This window comes from Lissotriton vulgaris, chromosome 10, assembly GCF_964263255.1.
Source record: "Lissotriton vulgaris chromosome 10, aLisVul1.2, whole genome shotgun sequence".
Classification (NCBI taxonomy): Eukaryota; Metazoa; Chordata; class Amphibia; order Caudata; family Salamandridae; genus Lissotriton; species Lissotriton vulgaris.
The window spans coordinates 110,165,833-110,184,403 of record NC_141698.1 but is presented as its reverse complement, the minus strand read 5'-3'; positions in this window follow the sequence as shown (position 1 = coordinate 110,184,403).

Sequence of the window (18,571 nt, the reverse complement as noted above, 5' to 3'; positions counted from 1 at the left end):
TCCGCAACCCAGAGCATAGTTATTAGGAGGCAGAAAAAGGGTTGTGATGAAAAGTGCAATTGTCTTTGAGTTGTGGGGTCTGTTTGTTTCTTGAGTCTCTGTGGTGGGTATTTCCTGTTGCTTCCATCATCATCGAGGCGTTCAGCAGCGGGTAGAACCACATACTTCGTTCATCTTCTCTTTAGGGGCGACCCTTGGTGGAGTTCTAGGTCACCGTTCTGAGATTAACATAGTTCGTGGTCTACTTAGTCGGAGCTCCCTCCCTTTTGACGCAGGGAATACCCTTCTCTGGATAGCTCAGTAGGATTTTGGAGGAACTTGGAAGTTCAGGTGGAAAGGTGTGTGTGTGAACAGTCCTTATGGTAGGTCGGAGGAGGAGGGGATGGAGCCGGGCCAAGTCGGGAACAGATCAGGGGGACGGGGAATTTGAGACAGGCGGGTCCATAACCAGGTTCAGAGAGCGGGGACTTTTTTGGCACACGTCGATCATAGAGCAGGGGCTTCAGGTCAGCCCTTTCCTTAGCTTTGCCTGAAACAGTGCCTCATCCTGCGACTCCTTACTGCTGTGGTCTCGCCTTGGCCTCCGTCGCTGAGGTTCCACGATCCGCAGTCAGGCCGCGTGCTCCCACATCCGGTCTCTTTCTCCTCCGACAGTGGTACCCTTAAATGAGTTCGAAAAGACAGTCTTTAGAGATTTTGCAGAAGAAGGTAATTACATAAACCTATTTCTCTCCCAACACCAAGCAACTGGGGTAAACATCCGCTACATTGAGGTTTGCAGCCAACGTATAAACAATTGATGATGGGTTTGCTGGATTTCCTACAACTTCCCTTTGTGGCTAATTCTTTGGCGTTTTGTTGGTTATTACATTCATTTGTCGTGGTACGAGGTCTGGTACCCATTCATTGCATTCGTCTATTACAGTAAATGTCAGTTCTTCTGGTAGAGACCCATTTCCCTAGTACGAGTCTTGCAAGGCTAGGCCGGTCTTCAGGGCTTTGTATCTTACGGAAAAGTGCAACGTGCTATTCACCATAGTCTGATAGGCATCCTTCTGAGGGATGAACATAGGCTAAACGACTCTCCATTACATCAATGCGTCCTATCTTTTAGCTAAACATCCCATTTTCAACAAGGTTTACTGCAACAAGTTCCTTCAGTTTTCGATCTAATTTTAACTTTGCACACATCTTTCTAACTTTCTATATAGATTCTCGCAACCTGGCTACTACAAAAACTCGGGGGGGGCTTGCGATAATTATTAAACTTATCCTTGGGGTGGGTGGGGTCTTATGGAAAACAACTAGGAACACAGCGAATTGGAGCAAGGGCGTTTTTCAGATTCTCGTTCTGGGCAGCTGATACTAAACTGGGGGCATTCTGGGAAGACGGGGGTGTCTCGATCATTTTTTTACTGCTTGGGGTACGGAGACAACTTGGAATGGGGAAGGTCGCATTACCACAGACACATTTTTTTATCATAGAAGCCACTGACAAATAGTTCCCTGACTGTGGGTCAAATTTAGGGAACCTTAGTCGTCTTACCTGTCCCTTTCCTTTTGGCCAATTTAATTTTCATCCATATTTAGCAGAAAAGGAGAGGTAGTAACGTGGTATCGATATGATTTTATTTAGGACGAATTTGTGCAAATACTTGTGGTATTTGGGGCCAATCAGGAGGTGCACCAGGTTCGCCAATTAGGTGCCAGTCGCTAGGAAGAGGGAAAGTGTGGAGGGGTGAAAGGGAGAGAGAGAGAGAGAGAGAGAGAGAGAGAGAGAGAGAGAGAGAGAGAGAGAGTAACAATAGGCCAAATAGTACACGTGTGACATGGAGAATGACCGTGTACTGTTTGGGCTATTCGGTGCATTACCCAACGTTAGACGTTTCGGGTCTGTGTTAGGATGTAGAAAGCATGCAGTTTTGGGACGGAAGAGCATTAGGTCAGGTACAAAAAGGTCGCGCATTGAGTAGGGTGTCTTTTTGTGTCGTCTTGCAGCGTTAGTCCGTTTTCATGCATCGGGCGTGACGTGGCTCCAGATCCTTTACGGTACCCTAATCGGGACTCCAATGTAACCTGCAGAGGGAAAAAGGAGGAAAAGGGAGGGGGAACAACATCCGAGCACATCAAATGTACGGGCACGAAAGTCCTTTACTTACCACATACTCGTACTTATCTCCTCGGGATATAATCCCTAGGGTCTTGGTTTCTGAAGTCAAGGGGGCGGGCAGCGTGATAGGTGGTTCATGGGGGGTTCGAGGGTGGCATTATGGATCGTGTGTAGGGAAACGCTAAAAAGAGGAATCAGAGGTGCCTAGCGCGAGGTACCTGGTTTTGTAGAAGTATCTGGCCATCGGGATCCTTAAATCATTCCCAAAGCTGTGATGTTCTAAGGCATATCAGTTCTTCGGTCAACCCTGTCCCTTAGTACCTTCGACCACCATACCTTTATAACATTCTATCAATCACACCGCTTTACTTTACCCATTCTCAGAAGTCGAGGTCCTTCTTCATACGTTAGTTCCTGAGCTTAGTCGCATATTTTGGAGGCAGCGTATCATACCTTTGATCCGATCATCCATCCAGGGCCGAACAACCATTTTTCAGATAACCTCAAAAAAAGAGCAGAACGGTTGCGCACAGAAAAAGCCCTCCCACCAATTCCCACATTTACAAAAGCATGTGATGCCTATTCATAGTTTGGAAAACCTTTATTTGCATAATCGTTCAGTACGTAAAATGTGAGAGTGCAATCATATTTTGGCCGGACATGTCGACGATGGAAGCACATACAGTAGGGGGGTTATTTTGCGGCACAAGAACATGTTAAAAAGGCCTAATTAATTATTTGCAAGTAAAAAATGTTTCATTGCGTGATGAGGGATCAGGGGCATTTCAGTTCATAAATGGAAACACAGTCAAGCTCATTGTAATCACATTTCCTAGATGTATACCGTGGGTGTGCATCATAGGCGACGTTATGTACCAGTTACAATAAATATCAAAATAAATCGTTCATTGAAATCAACATTTTTACGGGACCCCTTTCAAATGTTCGTCAAGTGAACCCTCCTCCCTTTTTCATCAAGTGCGCACAGGTTCGTATATAAATCTTAGTACATCAAGTTTCATTAGCTAAGGAACACCACGAGGCATCCGTTAGTTCCTATTGATACCGGCGCCATTTTGGGCGAGGCCGGTCTAGTCCGGAAGTAGCATCAGGGGCAAAAAAATGTCTCCGACGATTGGCGGTTGGACCAGGGTCCCTTTCGGCAGTTCAAAAAAACCTGTGCTAACAGAGGGGCTGGTGGTGTGGACCGTCAATCAAAAGAGGGAGGGAGGTAGAGTCTTTCTTACCGGGTCATGTTGATGTTCAGCCGGAACTTACTCGAGTTCGTTAGCCCATAATGTTCCTGGGTGGTTCAGACGGAAGCTGATGCAGACACGAGAGCACCGCCATCTTGTTGTTGTGCCGTGGTTATTTCATTAGTGATCAATGCAGCTGTTCCCCACCGGAAGCCTGAAGGGGCTGAGGGCTCTTGGGACTTTGGTAGAATCTTCAAAGTCGAGGGGATGTTTGTCGATGGTGGGGGCTTGCGCCCAGGTGGGCAAGTGCCCGAGTTGCAATTTCGGACAAAGTTACTCCAGCGGCCTAGACCCGCCTTCCGAGGGCCCAGACGCCATTTTGAGACCCTGCGGCAGCCGCCCTCCGTCGTATCTTTCAGGAGTGGAAGAAACTTCTTGTGGCGACAAAGACAGAACATCATGCTGTTGGAGCAGGACATTTTGGTTCGGGGCGCCAGGGTGCAGCAGTGGAGCCTTCATCTGGGGAGGTGAGGGAGGCTCGTCCGTGCCGCCTCCCTCTCCCGGCGCATCCCACGCCGTCCCTTTGAATCAGGGGTGCACATGATGACCACCCTACACCCCTGATTCCGACTCTTGGGGGACCATTGTACGTCCGGTGCTGCGCAAGTATATGCCCGTCGGACATTGTATGTCCTGTGCTGCGGAAATATATGTGCGTCGGACATTGTAAGTTCTGTGCTGCGCAGGTATATGGCCGTCGCCCGGCTGGAGGACATCGGCGCCGGGCCAGGGCTGGGAAACCTCCTATCTGTGGAGGCGGGAGAGGCTCGTCCGCGTCGCCTCTCCCTCCCTGCCCACCCTGCATCAGTTCGATGGAGGAATTCGTGATGGCCGGACTAGGAGGTACGAGGGAGGGGGTCATTTGCATCCGCCCCCTCCCTACTCGTGGCCCGGGGGACGCCATCCCTGGAAGGGTAGTATGGAAAGACCATTTCATTGCCTGCTTTGAGGAGACTCCTGTACCTTCTCGCCGGCGATCTCTTTTGGTCTATGGCTGTTGGCAGGCCCCGCCCCACACGTGCTATGTGTTTCGGGTGGGCGGGACCGTCGAACTGTTACATTTCGAGGACTTCCGGAGTGAGCGTAATATGTTTTGTATTTCTCCTATTAGTACAGTTTGCTTTAGAGAGTGTTTTACTAGTTTATTCTATTTACCGTTGGTTGTGTGTTTATCTTTACCGTAATTAAATCCTAAATTATATAACAGATGCTTGGCTTCCTTGAGTCCTTTCTCTAACGGGGGTTGTCTATACTGGCCTGTAATTGTTTTTTTTGTATTTCAGAGTGGGGGAGCAACAGAGGGCAATCAGTCCCAGAACTCTAACATGTCGTTAAAATTGGTCTGACGAAATCTGTGCCATCGAGCATAATCAAACGTGGTGGTTCTATCCGTCCTGTCGGTGCTAGTCTGATTGGTTTTTATCTCGCGCCTTTTCCCTTTCTGTCGGCCAGTTCTTTCTGTCGACCCTCTGCTCTTACCTATGCTCTGTAGAGTCGGGCATTGGGCTTTCCAGTGCCCGAGGCATCTACAGAAAGCACATTGGTTTTGTTTTAAATCTGTTCGTCCTGTGCATAGTGTCGGGGGATTACTTTCGGGTCGTTGTGTCCCGGGGTTGCCCTGTCGGCACATCCCTTTACACTGTTCCCTTTTCATGTCTACTCCTCGGAACTGTGCCATCGCTGGCCCTTCCCTTTGCCTACTAGACGTTTGGAGGGTTGTCCGTCGTGTCTCTTCACCCTTTCTGACTTCATCGCTTTCCTTTCGTCGTGTGGCTTCTTTGCGCCACATACCGAGACTATCGAGCATAATAGGTGTTGTTTCATTCCTACGAAGGGTTATTTCTACCGTTTCTATTTTGTCAGGATCGAAGGATCCTATCAGTGGCCACTGACTTTCTCGATCCCTTTTCGTATATTTATGCCACAGTTGGCTATAGGCTATAGCGATTAATCCATGCTTCATGAACATGTCCTTATTAGGGGTGCCTTCCAGCGGAGCCGGATGGTTCATCTCTAATAAGCGGTCCGGGCAAAACAGGCTACTAACCAGTGGGGAGAAGACAGGCATGACGGATCACAATGGGGATAATAGTCAGCACTACCTATCTTATCACTGCGTGCAAAGACTAGACAGAATATTTCTATTCTACGTTGTTTGCAGGCAGTGAATACCTCATGAACCAATCTTGAGCAATCAATGTTAGGTCAAAAATAAAAAATCAATATGGTCAATGGGGAGAATAAGTAGGCTCGCAAAGGTCCGCGTCACCTACCCTTTCACTATCTGCAAAGAGGGGACCTATTCTTCCCTGTTTGCAGACAGAGAATCTCCAGAAAACAATCTATAACAGTTAATCAATGGGGGAGGGGCAATTGTTCAGTGGGGGAGAAAGATAGGTCCGACGGGTGCGTACCTATCCTTCACTGTTTATAAAGGGAGAGCCTGTTGTTTCTCCGTTTGCAGACAGTGAATCTCCAAATAAATTAACAAAAAGTAATACTAGTATTTTCTCATCAATTATCAATCACTTTCGCAATTCGTCGTGTTTACACGACCTTACCCGGACCGCATGGACAGTTTCTTGTCTTCCGAATCCAGCGCCCGATCGTCCTCTTCTCTTCGTACTCCTTGCGGCACTCCTGATGGTTCCCAGTCAGGACCGCAGATCACTCGAGAGAGGTCTGTTCGGAACCAGTGTAGTTCGGATGATCGGCTGTCAGACGAGGGTCTATCGGACAGGGTACCTTCCGATCGTTGCAGTCGTTCACTCTGTCGTCAGGACCTCTCCCACTGGATCCACGAGTCGCTGATGGGCCCCACGCTTGGGACGCCAATTGTTAAAAGGGGTTCAAAGACAACCAGTAACCAAAGACCCCTTTATGTTGCCCGGCGGTGTCGCCTCTATGACCCACCAATATTAATCAATGAAGAAGCAGGCGCTGGAGACTGGAAGGCAGGAAACGAGGATTTTATTCTCTCCGGAGGAGAACACATCAATTCAGACAGCAAGTATCGTCACGAGGTGCTCTAACCACATCTCTGAGGCCTGGCCTCTTATACTAGGGTTTATGACCTTTATTACACGTAACACATTCTCGCAACACTTTGATATTTGAAAGAACATCCTCGGAATCTTCCCTTCAGGCCCGTTCCCACATACATCTACAGTTGAATTCCCCACCCCGGTCACAACAGGTGATGATTGTCGCGCAGCAGGGCATTCCGCCGATTCACGGAATGCGTGGAGTTGATCGGATCTCATAAGGTGGGGGCTTTGATCGGCTCGAGGGTCTTTTGATGGGGAGGGGAAGCTTCCTACTGTACGGTGTAATAAACAGTATCCGCAGGGCCAGGTGGCGGCCTGGGAACAAGGAAGACAAACGGGGACACAGGGAAAGGGGGTTTGCATCAAAAGGATCTGAGACCATGAAAGGAATGAGGGGAGGTGTCGCGCTGGGAACAGGATGGGATTCTGTGGTGAAGCTGCGCTGAAGAGGGGTTTATGGCCCAAGGCATGTGAGAGCGAGGGGGTTGTCAGCGTGCGGGGGATACCTGCGAGGATAGGAGAGAGAGAGAGACGCGCTGGCTATCAGGGAAGGGGCAGGGAGGCCATGGTGCTTAAAATGGCTGCCGCTTACGCTCAAGGCATCTGGGAGCGGGAGTGATCAGTGCATGGGGGTGTTGGTGAGGGTGAAGGTCCGTGTTGGGGATCAGGGGCGCGCAGAGAGTGGTTCTGATCAGAGCAGCTAAAATATGGCGGATGTGCATGACGAAAAGTGTGGCATCGGGAAAAAGGCAAGATGGCGTAGATAATGTTCACCAAACTGTATTAATTTTCCACAGAAGGCAACTCATGGACTGGTTCAATTTTTTTTGGGGGGGTAACATCTACGAAGAGGTGTCTTCAGCTCTTCCCTAATTTTAGGAGATTGTGGCAGTTCTGATGTCGGTGGGGATGCACTTCCAAATCTTGGGAGCATAGACTGAGAGAACCTGCCCTCGTGGCATGTTTTTGTCGACAGTCAACCAATTTCCTCTCTTCTGGTGTGGTGTTTCCTGGCAGAGTGCTTATTTTCTTCTCTCTTTCTGAGGCCATCAATGGCCTGCCCCTTGAGTACACTGCCCTACACCTTATCCCACCAGTCTCCCACCTTGAATCATCTCTCTAGCTCCTGTTGCATATGTAACGTGTTAGTGGCTTCTGGCAATGCTGGAATTGGTGAGATCCCTTCACATTTATTTATTTATTTATTTATTTAGGGATTTATAGAGCACCTGGTGACCCGGAGGCATCCCTGCGCTATAAAGTCAAAAAAACAGAAACGGGCAGAAGGAAGAAGAAGGACCTATTTAGGAAAGAGAAAGGTTGTAAGTTGCTTGCGAAAGCGTAAATGGCAAGATTCCAGCCGCAAGCCACGGGGAAGCGAATTCCAGCGTGCGGCTGCCCTCACAGAGAAGCGACGGCCTCCCGTGCGTACCTTCCTAAACTTGGGGACGGTTGCCAGTCGTTCATTATCCGAGCGCAGAGATCTCGCGGCTTTATACGGGGTAACCAGACCAGCTAAAATCGGAGGCCCTTGCCCATTCAAAAGCTTTTGGGCGATACACATAGCTTTAAAATCAATCCTCTCTCGCACAGTGTGAGAAGTTGGCCTGATAGGTAGTGTTTCCAATTCTGGAACCACTGGTTATCAGTCCAAACAAACCCCAAAGATGTCAGGTTGTAAGTCAACCTTGTAGACAAGCTATCCTAGTGGTAGCATGGACTAAGCAGCCTTAAAGGCTTAACTTAAGAGGTCGTGTTAAGCGAGCTGTTTTACCACATACAATCCTGTAATCAAATGAAAGGACACCACACAAGTATATATTATAAAAATATATGTATTTATTTCTAAATTACTCCCCAGTACTCTTTATGAGGAAAGGGGCACAAGCGTTAAATCAAAAGCACTGTTACACATATAAAGTTGCACGTTTATGGATGAGGGCGGGTGGCCACTCAGACCATATATCAAAAAAATGGTATAAGTAACACTTATCGAACAATGGTTAGGCCTAGGGCCTAGAGATTCGCTGGGAGCAGTCAGGACAAGCAATGTAGAAGTCGGGAGTAGCCCACAGGAGACGGGTGCAGCACGGAAAGTGCAGCGCGCACCAATGCACTGTCAATGGTGCGTAAAAGTCGATTAAAGTGAATACAAAGATACTTCCGCTGAACCTAGGAACACAAAACTTTAGACACAGACCCTAGAGGTGTGTACCAGTGTAAAGACACCGGCGTTGCAAAGTTACCTCACCCACAGGCCGTGGGTGCACAGGGTCGAAGTGGCGTCGGGTTCTGTCACGCAGGTTCTGGGTGCTTGGAGCTGTTGCAGCTGCAGGCGCTGTGAAGCAGAAGTGTCCGGTGCGATCCAAGGGTGGATCGATGTAGAAAAGTACCTGAAAGCAGAGGGGACAGAGTCTGGGTCACTCAGCAGTGACCAGGGTGGAACCAGGACGGAACCAGGCAATGTCGGGCGCAATCAGGCGGTTGTCGATAGGCTTCTCTCCGCTGTCACGTGGGCTCTGGGGCATCTGCGACGTTCAGGAGCAGGTCACGATCTGTCCCACGTAGGCTCTCGCCGTCAGCACCGTCGGCTTGAAGATTGTAGCAAACAGCACTTGGCAAAAGCAATCCACGCGGAACCGGGAGATTGCTTATCACTCGAACCAGGAGGGTCAGAGTGGGTGCTCCTTTTCACAGGAGCTGGTGCAGATCTGGAGCAACCAGAAAAGCAAGTCGGATTTCAAAGGTCGTCGGCACAGGGGCCACAAGCCAGCTGGCAAGTGACCGGGCCAACGCGTCGAGCGCACACAAGCAGAAGGGCCCCACGCAGCACTCAGCGAGTGTGGAGGGGTGAGCTTTGGTGCAAGTGGAGCTCGGGGCTGGGGCTTCTCAAACCCCGGTGTACAGCTTCGAGGGTCACTCGTGGGCCGCACGGTCAGCGTCTCGTGGCCTTTTCAAGATGGCGTGCCCCACGCTTCCGGTCGCCTCCACGGGTCTCAGCTCTGCAGGGACTGTGGATCGGGCAGGTAGAAGGCAGGCAAGCTTGATCTCGTCGATCTCTGTCGCTCGAGTTCCGGCGGGAACTGCAACAAAGCAAGGGTCGAGGGCTGGATGGTGCCTGTTTGCACAGGGTGGTCACTCCTTGACCACAAGGGAGATTCTTCAGTCTTCTCACGTCGTGTAGAAAGTCGAAGGGTCCAGATTTCGTTTCTTATGTTTCTTCAGGATGATCTGAGGTCCGTTGGGACTGCTCCCCCTCTTATTCGAATCTAGGGGGTTGGACATCCTGCTAGGTCCCCTCCTATGGGTGGGACCCAGGAAGGGGGTGGTTACACCCCTCTCCTTTGATCCTGGCCGCGCTGGGACAGGGGCTGGGAGGCCCCAGAACCGGTTTGGCCGGATCCTGCAAGGGGCAGCCTTGTGCTCCCCAGGCAGTGTCTGGTTTCATTGAAACCTCCCTACTCCAATCCACTATCTCCTGTCTGGGGTGGTTTGACACCGCCCTGTGACAGGAAACTCTTTGTCCAGGCCTCCTCTGCCGGGTTTCGGTCAGCAGCAGGAGGTCAGACCCGTGTCTGTGGCAGGGGCATCCATTTTGTGGATCTGAGGCTCATTTTAAATCAACCGCGTTTCAGTACAGTAACATGTCTTCTCCCTCTAGAAGGGTGGAATGCTACCCCCGTCGCCAGAACTGGCGAGGGGGTAGTATTCCAATTCGTATGACACCTTACACGACATGTTTTGATAAAGCCAAACCAAAGTTGCTATATAACCGCGAGGATTATAATGCGCTTAAGAGTATATGGTATGGCGTTATCCCGGATCAGCTTAGGGAGTTGTTCCCGACAGCTGCAGACAGGCTCAGCTCATGCCAGAGCACCATCTCACATAAAACCACGCACTCTGCCTCCAGGATTGATGAGGCCTTCCATAGGAGTGGCTTACAGGCTATATATGTGTCCAGATATAGGTTTAGATATAGGTATACTATATCTAAGCAAGGGGTGATTACACCCACTTGCCCCAGCTGAGTGATCAGCCAGTTGTGTCAATTTAGATAGCCAGCCAGGGGTGGCAAAAGATATGCTGCAGCCCCTGGTAGGCCTTGGATGCACCTATGCCCTGGGCACCTATAGTGCTCTGTACAGGGGCTGATAAGGTGACCCAAGCCAATCTGGTTATGCACCTAGGGTACATGGAATCCATTTTACAGAGAGAGCAGATAGCCTGGGGCCCTGATTAGCAGGGAACCAGGCCAACTAAGTCGAAAACCAGCTAAACACAGGCAAAAAATCTGGGGTAACCATAGTCAGGTAGCCACCTTCCTACATAACCCCCCCCCAAACGAAAGGAGATAAGGCTATCCTTGGCCAGGTAAGCCTATATTGCCTGAGTGGCCATATAAGGAAGTACCTGCACTAGCATGGGTACCCCCTGTCTCATGGTCCACTAAGCAGTCCCTCCCCCTAGGGGTATTAGAGGGTCTCCACCATAGGGAATCACTACCTTGGGTGTGTTTATGCAAAGTTAAAGGCTGGTTTGGATATGGAGTATTGAAGTGAGGCTCCACTATTTTTGGGCTCAACTTCCTCCAATTATCTTCCACCATATGTGCCTTTCTTTCTTCAACTGAGTTGCACTGAGCTCTCAGGGTCAACCTCTGGCTACCTAAAGCTGGAGGCTGGGTCCCTCTGTTTGGCTTGCTGGAGGGACAGTTCAGGTTTGGGCCCTTTGGGTCCCAGGTTTGGCTGTGCCCAACAGAATCCATCTGTGGGAGGTCCCTAACTATTTTTAAGGGGGCTCCCTCAGGAGTTTTTAAAGTTTTCACCTTACTAGGCCTACTAGTTTTGGTGCCCCTAATCTGTTGATGGGGGTGCTTTATTTGACAGGGGGCCCTCTGGGTCTCACTGTCCTTCTTGTCCTCTGCAGCCCTGGGCTGACTAAGGCAAGGTAGAGAGGGGCAGGTTACCTGCTCCAGACTGGATCCCACCTGAGAAGGGTCCACTGCCATCAGAGGCTCTGTCAGGCCAGGCCTAACAACCTCTGGGGCAGTTCCTTCATCAGGGGTAAGATCAGTTCCCTGAGGAGGCTGATCCTGTCCTACTGTCTGGTGAGGGGGAGATTTCTCTTCCTCCTCCATGCTCTCAGTTTGGGTGGAGTGATCCATCATTTCAGGCTTCACAACACACATATCTGTTTGAGTTTGGGCTGTGGCCATCACAGCCCCACCAACCTTTTCAGGAGGAGACTCAGTTTGGGTTTCTGCTGTTATCATAACAGCTTTGTTATTCTGTCTTGGAAGAGCTTCTGGTAAAGATGGGGCAGAGAGTTGCTCAGCCCTACCAACCTTGTCAGGAAGGACATCTTGAATTGGGGCTATAGCCAGTACAGCCCCACTAACCTTTCCATTGGAATTTACCATTCTAGAATGGATTTCCTGTTCAACCTCAGCCCAGGCTGAGATTTCCAAATCATTACCCAGTAGACAGTCTACAGGCAAGTTTGGTGACACTGCCACTCTCTTTGGGCCAATGACACCTCCCCAGCTGAGACTTACTACTGCCATGGGATGATTGGTTTGGATGCCATCAATGTTTGTTACCTGGTATGTGGCACCTGGTAAAAGTTGCTTAGAGGGGACTATACAGTCAGCCACCATGGTGATGCTAGCCCCTGTGTCTCTAAAAGCTTCAACTTTCAAACCATTGATGATGGGTTCCTGTCTATATTTGCTCAAGGTATTTGGGCAAACAGAGAAGTTGGCAAACCCCATGCCAGTCTCATAGACAAGATCATTTGGGGATGGAGACCTGGATAGGCCAGGGTCCCCTTGGGCTCCAAAAGTAAACCCACCCAGATTCCTGGGTGTGCTCCCACTTCCTGGGGGATTACTGCTGACAGTAACAGGAGGTGTTGGAGCTGGCTTTGGAGGTATGTTTTCTTTATTGCCATTCTTGGGACAACAGCTGTCTGTTTTGTAATGCCCAACCTGTTTACAGGCATGGCAATAAGGCTTTTTTTCTGTTGAAGAAGTGTCTTGGGACCCACCCCCCTTCTTGGAGTTTTGGGGCCCTGGGGAAGTGTTTTCTTTACTTTTATCCCCACCCTTATCTTGAGGCTTGGTAGACTCCTTCTTCTGGTTATTGTCCTGATTCTTAGGCCTAATCCTGGTTCTGACCCACTTATCTGCCCTCTTTCCCAATTCTTGGGGAGAGGTCAAATCTGAGTCCACCAGGTGCTGGTGTAAGAGCTGGTTTTGACAATTACTAAGGATCTGCTCCCTCATAATCAAATTATACAATCCTGTGAAGTCATGTACTTTGCTGCCATTCAGCCAACCCTCCAGAGCCTTAGTTGCACAATCAACAAAATCAGTCCAGTCCTGAGTCTGTGTCTTCTGGGTATCTCTGAACTTTAACCTGTACTGTTCAGTGGTTAAGCCAAACCCATCTATCAGAACACTCTTCAGGACTTTGTAATTGCTGGCATCCTCATGTCTGACAGTGAGGAGCCTATCCCTCCCTTTCTCTGAAAAGGAGTACCATAAGATTGCTGCCCACTGTTCCTCAGGAACCTGCTGTACCATGCAGGCTCTCTCCAGAGCAGTCATCCATTTGTGGATGTCATCCCCTTCCTGATAGGGGGGCACAATCTTGGTCAGGTTTCTACTATCATAGGACCTGGGTTTCTCTTTAGGAATTTTGCTGCCACCAGTGGCATCTAAGCCACTTAATTTCTGTTCCCTAGCCAAGGTAAGTTTAGCTTGAGCTAAGGTAAGTTTAGCTTGAGCCAGAGCTACCTCCTCCCTCTCTATCTGGAGTTGGACAGCCCTCATTCTGGCCCTATGCTCTTTTCTCTGGGAGGAAGTCATTCCTCTTTGAGATTCTCTTGAGGCACTAGAAAGGTGAGAGTCCCTTGACAGAGATCTCTCCCTTCTATTACCTGGGAGAATTTGGTTATGAGATCTGGAGTGGTGCTGGCCCTCTCCATTCCCATGTAGGTCCAAGTTGGCCTGGTTAAGCCTGGCAACCTGTACCTGGTTTCCCTGCTGATCCTGATCTTCAGGCTCTTCTACATCAGAGCCTTCCTCTTCCTCCTCCTCTTCTTCTTCTGGAAGATTCTCATTCTCAGGGGAGTTTATCCCTTCACCTGAATCTAAGGGAGCCTGACTCACCTTATCTAGATCATCCTTTTCTAGGAGAGCTATTAGGGAAGGAATGGTAGGGCCTCTGCCCTTTTTTAGCCCCCTGGCTGTGCACAAGGCACTCAGGTCTTTGTGGCTAAGGTTGTCATATCTGGATGTTGTCCCTATAGGATCAACTTCTACAGGAGCAGAGCCTGAGGCTCTACCTGTATCAGACATGACTGCTAGTGAGGTGTAAGTGGTGCACTTACCTACACTAAGTGGTTTCCTACTGTACCTTGCTAGTGAGTTGTAGTCAGGGTGTGCTAATCCCTTTAATCTACAACTACTAAGTTCAGTAGAACTTAATATGCTAAGCTTTTGATTTATATGTACCTAAGGTACTTGATGTGATCTTTCAATTTGATGTAAAGATTGCAATGGTAAAACAAACAGCAAGCTCAAATCCGCACCGCTGCACACCAATGTGAGAAGTTGGCCTGATAGGTAGTGTTTCCAATTCTGGAACCACTGGTTATCAGTCCAAACAAACCCCAAAGATGTCAGGTTGTAAGTCAACCTTGTAGACAAGCTATCCTAGTGGTAGCATGGACTAAGCAGCCTTAAAGGCTTAACTTAAGAGGTCGTGTTAAGCGAGCTGTTTTACCACATACAATCCTGTAATCAAATGAAAGGACACCACACAAGTATATATTATAAAAATATATGTATTTATTTCTAAATTACTCCCCAGTACTCTTTATGAGGAAAGGGGCACAAGCGTTAAATCAAAAGCACTGTTACACATATAAAGTTGCACGTTTATGGATGAGGGCGGGTGGCCACTCAGACCATATATCAAAAAAATGGTATAAGTAACACTTATCGAACAATGGTTAGGCCTAGGGCCTAGAGATTCGCTGGGAGCAGTCAGGACAAGCAATGTAGAAGTCGGGAGTAGCCCACAGGAGACGGGTGCAGCACGGAAAGTGCAGCACGCACCAATGCACTGTCAATGGTGCGTAAAAGTCGATTAAAGTGAATACAAAGATACTTCCGCTGAACCTAGGAACACAAAACTTTAGACACAGACCCTAGAGGTGTGTACCAGTGTAAAGACACCGGCGTTGCAAAGTTACCTCACCCACAGGCCGTGGGTGCACAGGGTCGAAGTGGCGTCGGGTTCTGTCACGCAGGTTCTGGGTGCTTGGAGCTGTTGCAGCTGCAGGCGCTGTGAAGCAGAAGTGTCCGGTGCGATCCAAGGGTGGATCGATGTAGAAAAGTACCTGAAAGCAGAGGGGACAGAGTCTGGGTCACTCAGCAGTGACCAGGGTGGAACCAGGACGGAACCAGGCAATGTCGGGCGCAATCAGGCGGTTGTCGATAGGCTTCTCTCCGCTGTCACGTGGGCTCTGGGGCATCTGCGACGTCCAGGAGCAGGTCACGATCTGTCCCACGTAGGCTCTCGCCGTCAGCACCGTCGGCTTGAAGATTGCAGCAAACAGCACTTGGCAAAAGCAATCCACGCGGAACCGGGAGATTGCTTATCACTCGAACCAGGAGGGTCAGAGTGGGTGCTCCTTTTCACAGGAGCTGGTGCAGATCTGGAGCAACCAGAAAAGCAAGTCGGATTTCAAAGGTCGTCGGCACAGGGGCCACAAGCCAGCTGGCAAGTGACCGGGCCAACGCGTCGAGCGCACACAAGCAGAAGGGCCCCACGCAGCACTCAGCGAGTGTGGAGGGGTGAGCTTTGGTGCAAGTGGAGCTCGGGGCTGGGGCTTCTCAAACCCCGGTGTACAGCTTCGAGGGTCACTCGTGGGCCGCACGGTCAGCGTCTCGTGGCCTTTTCAAGATGGCGTGCCCCACGCTTCCGGTCGCCTCCACGGGTCTCAGCTCTGCAGGGACTGTGGATCGGGCAGGTAGAAGGCAGGCAAGCTTGATCTCGTCGATCTCTGTCGCTCGAGTTCCGGCGGGAACTGCAACAAAGCAAGGGTCGAGGGCTGGATGGTGCCTGTTTGCACAGGGTGGTCACTCCTTGACCACAAGGGAGATTCTTCAGTCTTCTCACGTCGTGTAGAAAGTCGAAGGGTCCAGATTTCGTTTCTTATGTTTCTTCAGGATGATCTGAGGTCCGTTGGGACTGCTCCCCCTCTTATTCGAATCTAGGGGGTTGGACATCCTGCTAGGTCCCCTCCTATGGGTGGGACCCAGGAAGGGGGTGGTTACACCCCTCTCCTTTGATCCTGGCCGCGCTGGGACAGGGGCTGGGAGGCCCCAGAACCGGTTTGGCCGGATCCTGCAAGGGGCAGCCTTGTGCTCCCCAGGCAGTGTCTGGTTTCATTGAAACCTCCCTACTCCAATCCACTATCTCCTGTCTGGGGTGGTTTGACACCGCCCTGTGACAGGAAACTCTTTGTCCAGGCCTCCTCTGCCGGGTTTCGGTCAGCAGCAGGAGGTCAGACCCGTGTCTGTGGCAGGGGCATCCATTTTGTGGATCTGAGGCTCATTTTAAATCAACCGCGTTTCAGTACAGTAACATGTCTTCTCCCTCTAGAAGGGTGGAATGCTACCCCCGTCGCCAGAACTGGCGAGGGGGTAGTATTCCAATTCGTATGACACCTTACACGACATGTTTTGATAAAGCCAAACCAAAGTTGCTATATAACCGCGAGGATTATAATGCGCTTAAGAGTATATGGTATGGCGTTATCCCGGATCAGCTTAGGGAGTTGTTCCCGACAGCTGCAGACAGGCTCAGCTCATGCCAGAGCACCATCTCACATAAAACCACGCACTCTGCCTCCAGGATTGATGAGGCCTTCCATAGGAGTGGCTTACAGGCTATATATGTGTCCAGATATAGGTTTAGATATAGGTATACTATATCTAAGCAAGGGGTGATTACACCCACTTGCCCCAGCTGAGTGATCAGCCAGTTGTGTCAATTTAGATAGCCAGCCAGGGGTGGCAAAAGATATGCTGCAGCCCCTGGTAGGCCTTGGATGCACCTATGCCCTGGGCACCTATAGTGCTCTGTACAGGGGCTGATAAGGTGACCCAAGCCAATCTGGTTATGCACCTAGGGTACATGGAATCCATTTTACAGAGAGAGCAGATAGCCTGGGGCCCTGATTAGCAGGGAACCAGGCCAACTAAGTCGAAAACCAGCTAAACACAGGCAAAAAATCTGGGGTAACCATAGTCAGGTAGCCACCTTCCTACAGACAGGAAGCCAATGGAGGGCTCTGAGCGCTGGTCTAGCAGAGGCTCGGGACGGGAGGCCCAACAGCATCCTGGCTGCCGCGTTTTGTGTTCGTTGAAGTTTGCCAAGAGTGTATTCAGGGGCCCCTAAGTAGATCACATTACTGTAATCCAGTCGTGAGAGTACCAGTCCCTGTACTAAAAGCTTCCTAGACAGGGGGGGAAGCAGAGGGAGAATCTTGCGGACAGAGCGTAGAAGTCCAAAACAAGTTCCTGCTGTTTTTTTTGCCTGGGTTTTCATGGATAAGTCCTGGTCGAGCCAGAACCCCAGGCTCTTGATTGCTGTTTTGGGAGCGGGAACCTCACCCATAGTATCGGGCCAGACAGATGGTGGAATCGCTGTCCATTTTTTTCCCAGCAGCATAATTTCTGTCTTAGACCCGTTGAGTTTGAGTGAGGAATCGCACATCCAATGATGAATTTCCTGAAGGCAGTGTAGCAGATTGTCTGAGCAATGGTCAAGATGTGAGAGAGAGACGACCAATTGAGTGTCGTCCCCATAACTCACAATCTTGATGCCAAAGGGGGCAACCACATCTTCCAGAGGGGCCATGTAGGCATTAAAAAGAGTAGGACTGAGTGAGGAGCCTTGGGGCACCCCACTTAGAAGGGGAAGATGGTCAGAGCGAGAGTTGCCATCCCAGACCTGGAACGTACGGCCCGACAAGAATGACTCTATCCAGGCTAAGGCAGTACCCCCGAGCCCTGCCCTGGCTAGCCGATGGATCAGGACACGGTGATTCACCGTGTCAAAGGCTGCACTAAGGTCCAGGAGGATCACTGCCACTGATCCCCCTGAATTCAAAATGCACCTAGCTTCCTCGATGACAGCGAGGAGGGCAGTGTCAGTGCCCTGGCCAGGGCGAAACCCCGTTTGGGAGCAACGCAGGAGTTTGTTAGATTCCAGGAACTGAGACAACTGGACATTAACCAGTTTTTCGACGATTTAGCTAATGCCAGGTAAGAGCGAGATCGGCCTATAGTTAGCCAGATCGGCCGGATCCAGCTGGGGTTTCTTTAATAGGGCTTTAACTACCGCTCCCTTCCAACTAGGAGGGACAGAGCCTTGAGATAGTGAGGAATTGATCAGCTCCAGTACTGAAGGAACGTTCACGGGAGCAACTTGTTTCAAAAACCTCATGGGAGCGGGGTCACAGGGAGAGCCACTTTTCATTTTGGCCAGGGTCTTATCAAGTTCATCCAATGATACGGCCCTGAAGGCATTAAGCTGTGGTCGAGGGGACTCTGCTAAGCAAGTCTCAGAGGCCACGCTATCCCAGCAAGGTAGCTGAGGTGGCTGGGGACGTGAGGTCAAAATATTGGAAATTTTAGAATCAAAGAACTTAGCGAGTTCCATACTCCTGTCCGATGAGGCCAGGGCCTAAGTGGGGGGCTGCGGAATCTTTAAAAGTTCTTTGACTATGAGATAGGTCTCTCTTGAGGAGTTTGTGGCATTTTTGATCCTATCATCATAGTGAGAGGCCTTGGCTACTTTCAGGGCTAGTTTGTAGGCTCTAACAGCCGTCCGGTAGAGTCTTTTTTTGTGTGGAGCCAGTCCTTTCTCCACTGACGTTCCAATTTTTTGCAGTCCTTTCGGAGAGCTCTCAGTTCCGAATTGAACCAAGGGGCGGATCCTATCTTCCCACTCTTATTTTCTCGAGTCTTTATAGGTAGAATGGAGTCAAGTGAACCGGTAATCCAATTCCTAAAGTTGCTATCAGCAAAAGCAAGGTCCGCAGTAGGAGCGGGAGTCGTGAGTTCCAGTGCTCTAGAC